The sequence below is a fragment of the Microtus oregoni genome, unplaced genomic scaffold (genome assembly GCF_018167655.1).
Source record: "Microtus oregoni isolate MIOR12 unplaced genomic scaffold, Mior012 000112F_ref0000385, whole genome shotgun sequence".
Classification (NCBI taxonomy): Eukaryota; Metazoa; Chordata; class Mammalia; order Rodentia; family Cricetidae; genus Microtus; species Microtus oregoni.
In genome coordinates this window covers 2,947,526-2,958,303 of record NW_024544738.1, presented here as the reverse complement: position 1 = coordinate 2,958,303, position 10,778 = coordinate 2,947,526, and the positions used below count along the sequence as shown (strand labels likewise).

General features: G+C 46.0%; 1 non-coding gene across 1 annotated transcript; it reads left to right on the top strand.

The window, feature by feature from the left end:
- The first annotated feature begins 541 nt into the window (after positions 1–541).
- On the top strand, positions 542–704 carry LOC121443757. Its single transcript, XR_005973700.1, has one exon. It is a non-coding gene; the product is annotated as a U1 spliceosomal RNA (small nuclear RNA).
- Positions 705–10,778: the final 10,074 nt, after the last annotated feature.

Sequence of the window (10,778 nt, the reverse complement as noted above, 5' to 3'; positions counted from 1 at the left end):
CAATAACATTCTCCACCCAAAGGAACCAAGAATCTTTACTGAAAACACTAATTCCAAAGGGTTTAGACACCAAAAATAAAGAATTGCTCAAATAATTATGAGAACATGTAAAAAGACATAGGAGTCAATCTAAAAGGGTTCCTTCTAATAAATTTGAACATCACAATAACAGATAAAAAATATCAAATAGCTAGGTGGTGGTGGCACACGCATTCAAGAGGCAGAGGTGTGCAAATCTCTGTGAGTTCGAGGCCAGCCTGGTCTACAGAACGAGTTCCAGAACTGGTTCTATAGCTATTGAGAAAGCCATGAGTCTGCCAGGCGGTAGTGGCACATGCCTTTAATCCCAAAACTCAGGAGGCAGAGGCAGGCGGAACTCTGCAAATTTGAGGCCAGCCTGGTCTACAAGAGTAAGTTCTAGGACAGGCTCCAAAGCTACAGAGAAATCCTGTCTCAAAAAACCAAACAAAAAAATGAAAAAGGAAGGAAGAAATAAAGGAAGAAAAGAAAGCCATGAGTCCACATTGCCATGAACGATGAGACACTTACTTGAAGGGGAGAGTTACCATGATTATGAAGGTGATTATCTCAGGATGGAGCTCATCTGTTGCACCCTGGGTGTGCTGTCTCCTGTGATTTCCTCAAATGTGGAAAACTTGACTGCATAATTTGTGGTAGTGGTGAAATATGTTCATGCTCCCCTAAAATAAAAACTGTAAAAACAGTAAGTTTTACGACTATATGTGAGTGAGTGTGTGTGTGTGTGTGTGTGTGTGTGTGTGTAGTTACTCATTGCCTGTAGAAAGAGATAATTGATAGGCAAACATAGCATCAAAGTTTCTTTCTGCCAGATACTTAAAGTTGAAACAATACAAGAAAATAACCTTTTAGAAGAGAAAATTCAGATAATGTCACCTTAATCAAATGAACAAAGAGAAAATGACCAATGATAAAACACAGTGGACTGGAGAGATGGCTCAGCGGCTAAGAGCACATGCTTTTCTTGCAGAGAACCTGAGTTCATTTCCAAGCACCCACATCAGGTGGCTCACAATGACCCTGACTCCAGCTCCTGGGGATCCAACAACTCTGACCGCCAAGGGTTTTATCCCAACACAAACACACACAACTCACATAATTTTAAAAATAATAAAAATAAATCTTTAAAAAATAATAAAATAGCGAAACAACATGCTCCCGGTCAGATGTCGTAAAAAGAAAAAGCATTATTTCTTCGGTATTAATGCCCAAATTTCACAGGCAGAATATAATCATGAGGAAATGTCAGAAAGACCCAAGTTACAGGGCATTTTACAAAATCACTAGACTATTATCTTCAAGTATTGAAAATTGAAGGATACTGAGTCGAAATTAGAACAAAATGCAGCACTTGATTCTGAATTGGATTCTCTGACTTAAGGACACTGCTGAAAACCTGGCCAGGCTTGAGTGGGATGGTAGCAATAGCAACACTATAATCTAATGTTGATGGTTATACTAAAAGCTTTATAATAGAGCACTCCTGTATTTTAGCAAACACACAGACAAATGTCCAGAAATAAGAGGGTAGGCGGTGGGAGGTGTTCTTTGTATCATGCTGAAAACTCTTCTGTAGGTTTGTAACTGTTTTGAGGCTTATTTAAATGTCCTGTGAAGCGGGCAAGATTGCTCATGGGTAAAGATGCTTGTTTTTAAGCTTAAAGTCCTCAGTTTGATCCCTGGGACCCACACAGAAGAAGGCAAGAACCAATTCCCACAAGCTGTCCTTTGTTCTTCACATGGGCACCATAGAGCATGCACACAAACACACACTCATACTCAATAAAAATAAATGTAAAAAAATAAGATGCCTTGTGGAATATTTTAAACAATGAATTAATATTTATGTCATCAAAATATATCCCGATCAGAACTTCCCACTGAAATACTTATATTAACTATAAATACCAATTAAAATGCAAACTGTTAGACTACTTTATTTTAGAGACAGGCTGTTATTATATAGTCCTGGCTGGTCTGGAACTTGCTACATAGAGCAGGCTAGCCTCAAATTCATAGAGATCCGCATTCCTCTGCATCCTGACTGTTGAGATAAAAGGCATGCGCCACCGCACCTGGCCCAGACTATATTTTAACAGGAATATTAGTTACTTTTCTATTGCTGTGATAAAACATTGTGGTCAAGACAATTTGCAAAAAAAAAGAGTTTGTTTGGGCTTATGGGAGCAGAGGGATAAGGGTCCATGGTGGCTGGGAGGAAGCAGGCATGGCAGCTGGAATGGCAAGCTGAGAGCTGACAGCTTGAACCATAGGCAGGAAGCAGAGAACGTGTACTGGGGATAGCAATGGGCTTTGAAACCTCAAAGCCTGCCCCAGTGACACAAAAAGGTCATAACTCTTAATCCTACCCGAATAGTGCCACCGACTGAGGACCAAGTATTCAAACATATAAGCCTATAGGGGTTATTCTCTTTCAAACCATCACAAGTTCAATGGTTGATGACTTGCTTTGTCTGCATGCTAGTATCTTGGGCAACTGAGGAGAGGGAACCTGAAATGACCCTATCCTATAGCCATACTGATGAATATCTTGCATATCACCTTAGAACCTTCATCTGGCGATGGATGGAGATAGAGACAGAGACCCACATTGGAGCACCGGACTGAGCTCCCAATGTCCAAATGAGGAGCAGAAGGAGGGAGAACATGAGCAAGGAAGTCAGGACCGCGAGGGGTGCACCCACACACTGTGACAGTGGAACTGATCTATTGGGAGCTCACCAAGGCCAGCTGGACTGGGACTGAATAAGCATGGGATGAAACTGGACTCTCTGAACATGGCGGACAATGAAGGCTGATGAGAAGCCAAGGACAATGGCACTAGGTTTCGATCCTACTGCATGAACTGGCTTTGTGGGAGCCTAGCCTGTTTGGATGCTCACCTTCCTGGACCTGGATGGAGGGGGGAGGACCTTGGACTTCCCACAGGGCAGGGAACCCTGACTGCTCTTAGGACTGGAGAGGGAGGGGGAGGGGAGGGGGCATGGGGAGTGGGGGGAGGGGAGGGAAAGGGAGGCGAGGAGGAGGCGGAAATTTTTTTCAACAACAAATAAATAAATAAATAAATAATGCACCCCTTAAGATATAGAAACTAACATTGAAAGTAAAACTAAAAAAATGCAGTGTAAGCAATAAATATATCAAAGGCAATGACTGCACCAAAAAGTAAGTTGGGGAGGAAAGGGTTTATTCAGTTTACACTTTCACATTGCTGTTCATCACTGAAGGAAGTCAGGACAGGAACTCAAACAGGGCAGGATCCTGGAGGCAGGAGTTGATGCAGAGGCCATGGAGGGGTGTTATTTACTGGCTTTCTTCCCATGGCTTGCTCAGCCTGCTTTCTTACAGATCCCAGGACCACTAGCCCAGGGATGGCACCACCCAAAATGGGCTGGGTCCTCCCCCATCAATCACTAAGAAAATGCCCTACAGCCAGATGTTATGGGGCATTTTCTCAATTAAGGTTCTCTCCTTTCAGATAACTCCAGTTTGTATGTCCAGCTGACATAAATAAGACTAGCCAGCACAGTTAGCTAAGTGTCTGTCACACAAGCATGAGGATGTGAATTCAGACCCCCAGCATTGATGTGAAGAGTCAGGTACAGTGGTGTACCCCTGTAACCCCAGTTCATTAGCCAGTGAACAGAGCTAATTCAGGGAGCTCTGGCTTCATTGAGAGATCCTGTCTCAGGAAAAGGAGACTGATACACAGACAATATGTTTCCACTTAAATAGTGGCATGATTTTTATGAGAATAACCAATATCTTTCTGGTTTGATTTGAGGCCAGCTCCATGGGAAAGAATTTATGCCTGGTATAGTAAGTAAACCTCGCCAAGACCCCTATTTAGGAAGATAACAAGGTCCTAGTATGGACCCTACCACTATTGTTTTGCTAAATATATATGTTGTGCCTTTCAAAGTGCTTTCAAAGTATTTGGGTTTATGCTCTTAAAATGCTGCCACTCCTAGCACAAGTGAATTGCACTTACTGTAAAGATTCGAAACTTATCCAGGTGCTAGGAATAACTGACCAGTGAGTACTAGAAATGGGTAGAAAAATTACTGACTGAAAATGTTAAGCTAAATCTCTGATCAATAAATTGACTGACCACAAAGTTGGACAACCCAGGAGCAAGTCTGTTATGTGATACTATTCCTAGAGAGATGTAAACAAATTCACCCCAGATAGGGAGCCTCCAACATACCAAAGTACAGATATTACCAAAGTTTGACTTGCTGAACCAATGAATTTTACTAGGGTTACTTACAGGAATATGGGAGTGGGGTTACTTTTTTTTAAATATTAATTTATTATTATTTATTATGTATACAATAGTCTATCTGTGTGTATGCCGAAGGCCAGAAGAGGGCGCCAGACCTTATTACAGATGGTTGTGAGCCACCATGTGGTTGCTGGGAATTGAACTCAGGACCTTTGGAAGAGCAGGTAATGCTCTTAACCACTGAGCCATCTCTCCAGCCCCCATGGGAGTGGGGTTACTTACAGGAGCAGAAATAACATGAAGATGGTTTGTTATGGTTTTCTGTCTCTTTAAGAGATAAGCCACGCCCACTCCCTCCCCACCCGCTGAGGTAGGCTGATCTTCAGCTTCTGGCTTGAGCTGGCTCTCTTTTCCATCTTCCTCTCGGAGAGGCAGTTTCGCTTCTGCCTCTCTCCCTACTTCTCTGCTTCCCCCCTTCTCTGTCTCTTTCTCCTCTTCTCTCTCTCTCTTTCTCTCTCTCTCTCCCTCTCTCTCTGTCCGCCCTTCACCCTTCCTCCTCCATAACCCCCTGAATAAACATTCAACCTCACCCTGCATGTCGTGTCTATCCATGTTTCTGTCTTCTGCCCGCCTGCCATGTATCTCTCTGCCTAGGACCAGCCATTGCTCAGGGACCAGCAGCTGTCTCTGCCTGGGGCCCACTGCCTGCTGCCACATGGCCCGTCACCACTGCTCTGAGACCAGCAGTCGTCTCTGCCTGGGACTGGCTGCTCCCAGGGCCTGCTGTCTACTGCCACATGGCCCGCCACCACCATTTGGGACCTACAGCATTTCTGCTGCCTACTGCCACCAGGGATCTTGCAACATTTTTTAAATAAGAATATTAGGTTGCATCACCAAAGCCCACTCCAGTATGAGTGACAGTTCCTGGAAACTGGAAACCTGGAGCACACTACACAGCCTGTAGGCAGCTCAGGGGGTTGGAGAGTCTCCTTTCCAGGTGCCTCAGTTGGTCTCACCCTGTTCAAGGCTGCTCAGATGGTTTTAGAGAGTCTCTTAACAGTCCTTACAGTTTATATATGTATTTGGGAGGTAGAAGCTTAGTGAATATGGTCAGTTTTAGGGACTTCCTGAAGTTATTCAATTGTTTACTTCCTGAACTTAACAGCTTCAGTGAATAACAGTATGTTCATGCACCTACACCTTTTAGGACACCCTGCTGATTTCTCCTCCTGTAAACATCCTGTGTCTTAGCAAGACTTCCTCCAAGTTGGAAGGCTTTAGTCTTGGAGGAAACTGCTACACAGCAGACCCCTAGACAGTTAAATTTATTTTTTTCTTTCTTTTTTTTTAGATTTATTTATTATGCCTGCATATATACTTGCACACCAGAAGAGGGCACCAGACCTCATTACAGATGGTTGTGAGCCACCATGTGGTTGCCGGGAATTGCACTCAGGACCTTTGGAAGAGCAGGCAATGCTCTTAACTGCTGAGCCATCTCTCCAGCCCCCGACAGTTAAATTTAAATATAACAACAAGACTTTGTTAATCAGAGAATCTTGTCACACACTCAAAGGAATTAAAACTCTTTAGTACAAGCATATCACTAAGCAAAAACAATAAAAAATTTAAACAGAAAATGATAAATAACCTTATATACCTTGAAGAGAGAGGAATCAGAATCTATAGTTGTTACCAGTGAAAGACCTGGATAAATCCAGACCTCCCCAGCAGGAAGAAAACAGCCAAAAATCCAAGCAGGAAGAAAAGAATCAGGAATCTAGCCTAGCATTAGCCAGTTTAGTGACTGTGTTTCAGGAACTAGCTGAAGATAAAGTTAGATTGTAATCCTGAGAATAATCTTGAGAAACAGGGAGTTTCCCCCTTCTGATTGTCATTGTAATGTGTTTTAAGAACTAGCTGATAATGACCTTGGGAGTGGTCCTGAGAGGCAGGGGGTTGCCCCCTTGTAATCTTCACTGGTATTTTCGGAATTTTCTGTGACACACTCCCTGCCAATTCCAGATCACTGGGCTGTGATTTCTTCCCTTAAAAATCGCTTCTCCCGATCACTCGGGGTCGAACTCTTCCCCTGCGTGGGTTATGAGTCTCGGCCCCAGTGCACTGGTTCCCGTCTCATCTCATCAATTAAAGCCTCGTGTGATTGCAGTTGTTGGACTCTAGCGTCCAAACACCGAGAAGGAGTCACCCCCAGAGACCATCTCAGACACCACAGCCAATGCAAAAGCATGAGGATTTTATTAATTCTGTCATGACAGGGTCCCCCAGCATTCGGGAAGCCGAGGGACCTCAAATAGCTGGTACAGTCAACTTTTAAAGGGGCCATAGAAGCAAGGGGGGTTGTTCTTTGACTATCATGATTGGCTTATTTGAAAGGGCTATTACCAATAATTGACTGGAGAGCTATTGCCAGATCAGATGAGGTAAGAGGTCATTTTGACCCCGTTTCCCAGGGGACCGAACCAAAGCATACTTATATGGGTAATTGTTCAGGAACTGAGTATATGCGAGTGTAGCTGTTAGGTCCTTGGTTCCCAGGGGAGGAGGGGAAGCACTATGGCACAGAGGCTGAGAGGATTCAGAATTGTCAAAAATGGCTTCAGGATTGTCTTTAAGTCTTATATTCCCTCCTCTTATTTGGTCAAATATCTCAATCTTGAGATATTAGTAAATTTGAAGGAGCACTTGGATCTGTACACAGAGATTAACAAACCAGTGTTGTTTCCTCATAATAGGGAGGTCCTGCTGACAAGCATAGCCAACAAGACTGTGTCAAGCTGGGGTCAGTACTATTTAGCAAAGAAAAGGTTCCCACTATCAGATTAAACAGTCGCTGGCCTGTATTAGAGCTTGCCAGCAGTGAAGCAGGGGTTGCAGAAGGGTTTTTAGGACTAGGAGTGGAGCCCAGGGCCCTGGAAAGGGGGCTACCTCAGCAGGGGCTAGCTGGCCCTGGTCAGGTAATACCAAGTTGGACCCTAGTACTATGGTCATTGGAGGTGTTACAACAACTCACAGGGTAAACAGAATTTGTATGTCTTTTCTTACTGGATCATATAACTATAAACCCCAAATATTGCCTGTTAACTGGTTAGCTCTTTTTTTTTTGGTGTGGTACGAGTGAAAGAGACTAAGTCCTTTTTGTTAACCCTCAACCAGGAGACATTGACATGGGTTTTACATCCCCAGGCAGCATAATAAAATATTTTAGCCCCCCCCCCATACTGCAGTTTGCTTTTCCCCCAGACAAATATATCATTCAGAATATTTGTATACAGGATAAAAGTTTCTGGGGGTTTGCTCAGTATCCTCCCAAGAGGCTTTTGCTAAAACACACAGGTCAAAAGTTAGCTGGGGGAACCAGGTATTCAGGAGATGAACTTCATTGGCTAGCCTTAAGGCTTGCTCAGTCTCAAAGTTAGTCAGGGTCCAGATTAAACATCAGGGCAAAGATCAGCAAGCCTGGCAGAATCAGGCCTCCTTGAGAGGATTTTGGGTACGTTGAAGCTTTCATTTGGATGGTCCTGGGTCGTCCTGTGAAGGTGCAGGCTTGACGTGAGACGCACACATCCAGGCTGCAATACCGTCCACTTTGAGGGCAGTAGGTGTAGGGTCCCTTCCAGCGAGGTTTAAGGTTCTGAGACTGGTGTCTCTGAACATATTCAGAATCGCCAACCTGGAACGGGTGTGTGATGGAGAAAGGTCATTGGCTAATAAAGGAACGGCCCTGGCCCATTTTATTGGTTAGAAGATAGGTGGGAGGAGTAATCAGAACAGAACGCTGGGAGGAACAGGAAGTGAGGTCAGAGACTCCACAGCTCTCTCGGGAGCAGACGCCTGAGAGAGATGCCATGCCCCGCTCCCAGGATGAAGCTCCGAACCAGGATGGACTAGGCTAGAATCTTCCCGGTAAGACCGGTTCTCACAGATTACTAGAGATGGGTTGATCGGGATGTGAGAATTAGCCTGTAAGTGCTAGAGCTAAAGGGCCAAGCAGTATTTAAATGAAATCAGTTTGTGTGTTGTTATTTCAGAGCATAAGCTAAACAGGTTGCTGGGGTGCTGGGGATGCAGCCCCATTGCCCTTACTACTTCAGGTGTGAGATTTCCGGGTGCCCGGGCTGGTGTTGGGAGGTGCCAGCAGAGAAGCAGGGAGAGTAGCTTAGTCCAGCAGGCAGCAGCAGGGATAGCTAGGGCCCCTTTAGGGAGGGTCTAGTCTGGCCTGCAGCAGCAGGCTCTGGTCAGATAGTACTTGGTTTTAAATACCATCTTATGCCCCAAGTCCTTCCCGACACCCATGGAGACAGTCCCGCTTCTCGCCCCTGGGAAACAAGTGGTGGAGATGTCTGAACCCTCGTGTCCAAATATTTCCTCCAGGGGAAAATCTTTTGCCAGCCTCCAGGGGCAGCTGTGGGGGACATGTATCTCGGATATCCCAGGAGGCTAGCCCTGCCACTAGTTGACAGAAATCAGGGGTGAGGGCAGGGATATCAAAGCAAGGGCTTGAGGAGGCATGGATTGCAGGTATGAGTGGGCAGCTGCTGTTCTGGCTGTGGGGTGCTACAGCTTTTCTCATGTCCCACCGGATATACCCCAGGTGTCAATTCTGGAACGAATGCGAGATTTCCAGGTGTCAGGGTGGCCAGGGGTCTATATGCCTGGGTTCGGAGATCTGGAGAGCCTTCAACCGCGCCTGCAGATGGGGTTTGTGAGCAAATGGGTCATGAGGGGCCTTAGGAAACTAAGAGGAGGGTCCCCCATATTGGATCTCATAGGGGGTTAGTCCAAGCTGAGACGGGGTGTTTCGTACACAGAACAGGGCTAGGGGAAGGAGCTGTACCCGGTCTCTAGTGCCAGATTCCAAAGGCTAATTTGGTAAGGGTCTTTATTTATCCTGAACTCTGGGGTCTGTATGCACAAAGTAATTTTCCCCAGTCTTATCTATGCCCTGACTTTTTCTGAGCAACAAGGCAGTTTTACCATCAACCTCGATTACCTTGAGCAGGCCAAACCTCGAGAAGATTTCTTCTTTGATCTTCTTAGTCCTGGTAAGAAAAAGCTTCTCTGCCTTCCGGCCGATGTCCCTTTAAGTAGGCTGCTCAGCTCATTTATCATTGCTGCCCTGTCTTCTTCAGCAAATCCTACCGGCACGCGCCACCAAAACCGGCTCTGCTTGGGCATTGCGGTACCCCAAGCTTCCCACAGCTGCGGTCTGGGAGCTGGGAGCAGTTGTTCTCTGTGAAACTTGCAAGCAGCTCGGGAAGGCTGTTTGGAATTGGGCTCCAGCATCTCCAGGGCCCCTCCTCCCTTCAGTCAGTGCTGCCTGTGGGGGCAGGAGGCTGTGAGCAGAGTTCCCAGGCTTGGGCTGTGACCAAGGCAGCTGGGAGGAGGATTCAGCCAGCAGTGGCTGCAAAGCCTTCCTCAGGGAGGTGGGCATGGCAAAGGCAGAGAGCAGCCTGCTTTTCTTTACAGCCCTGGAGAACAGTAGGGGAGTCAAAGTCTCCAACAGGTCTTTTTGTAATAAAAGTGTGGGACACTCAGGAATAATCAGCCATCCTTGTGTCCATAGTCAAATGCTTTAGACATAGCAAGGAGGAACTCCTCCCCTTTTTCCCGTACACCCCAGAATTGAATACCTGTTTGCACAGCATAAGCAAGGGGGGGGATTTCAGTACTATCACTGTGGCTGCTGCGTAGGCCTCTCAGGTGGGCAGAGCATCGCTTCAGTAGCCGGCTGTGCTCGGCGCCGTTCTCCGACCTGCTTCTGCTCAGCAGCTGCTTTGGGAAGTGTCTCTAGCCCAAAGCCCTGTAGGGCCACTCCTCACTGAAGTCTGCATTCAGCTACTCAGGGGCTGCTCTGTCTGAGGTGCACAGTCTCTGCAGCTGTCGTCTTCTGTTGCCTCCCTATTTTTTTTTCCTTTACAAAGTCCTGGAGGGAGCATCTCTGCAGTCCCTCCATTTTCTGCAACTTGCTACGAATGTCTGATGCTGACTGGCCTATAAAAGACATCACTACATTGCCTTGGCGATCTGCTGCCATGGGATCAAAATGGGTTCACATCCTGTACCCCTCCAATAGTCTTTCTAAAAATCCTGTAGGAGTACTATCAGACCTTTGTACTATTGCTCTTACCTTAGCCAATTTAGCAAATTAGTGGGGTGCTCTGCAACCCCCCCCTTTTTTTAGACCCGCCAATCGGAATCTAGCAATAAAGATGGAGCTGCTCCCTACCAGCATGAGAGGGTCCCATCTGGGCCAAGTCAGAGGGAAGGCGACCCGTCGTCTATCTCTTTCAGTGACTGGGTTGGCCTGCTCTCAGCTCCTGGGACAATCTTTTTTCCTCTGTGGTTAGGAGCACCTGTAAGAGCTGCTGGCAATCATCCCAAGTGGGCTGATGAATAACCAGAACAGAGTCTATAAGCCCAGTCACGGCCTGAGGGTCCCAAGAAAAGGAAGGGTTATAAGTAAAGA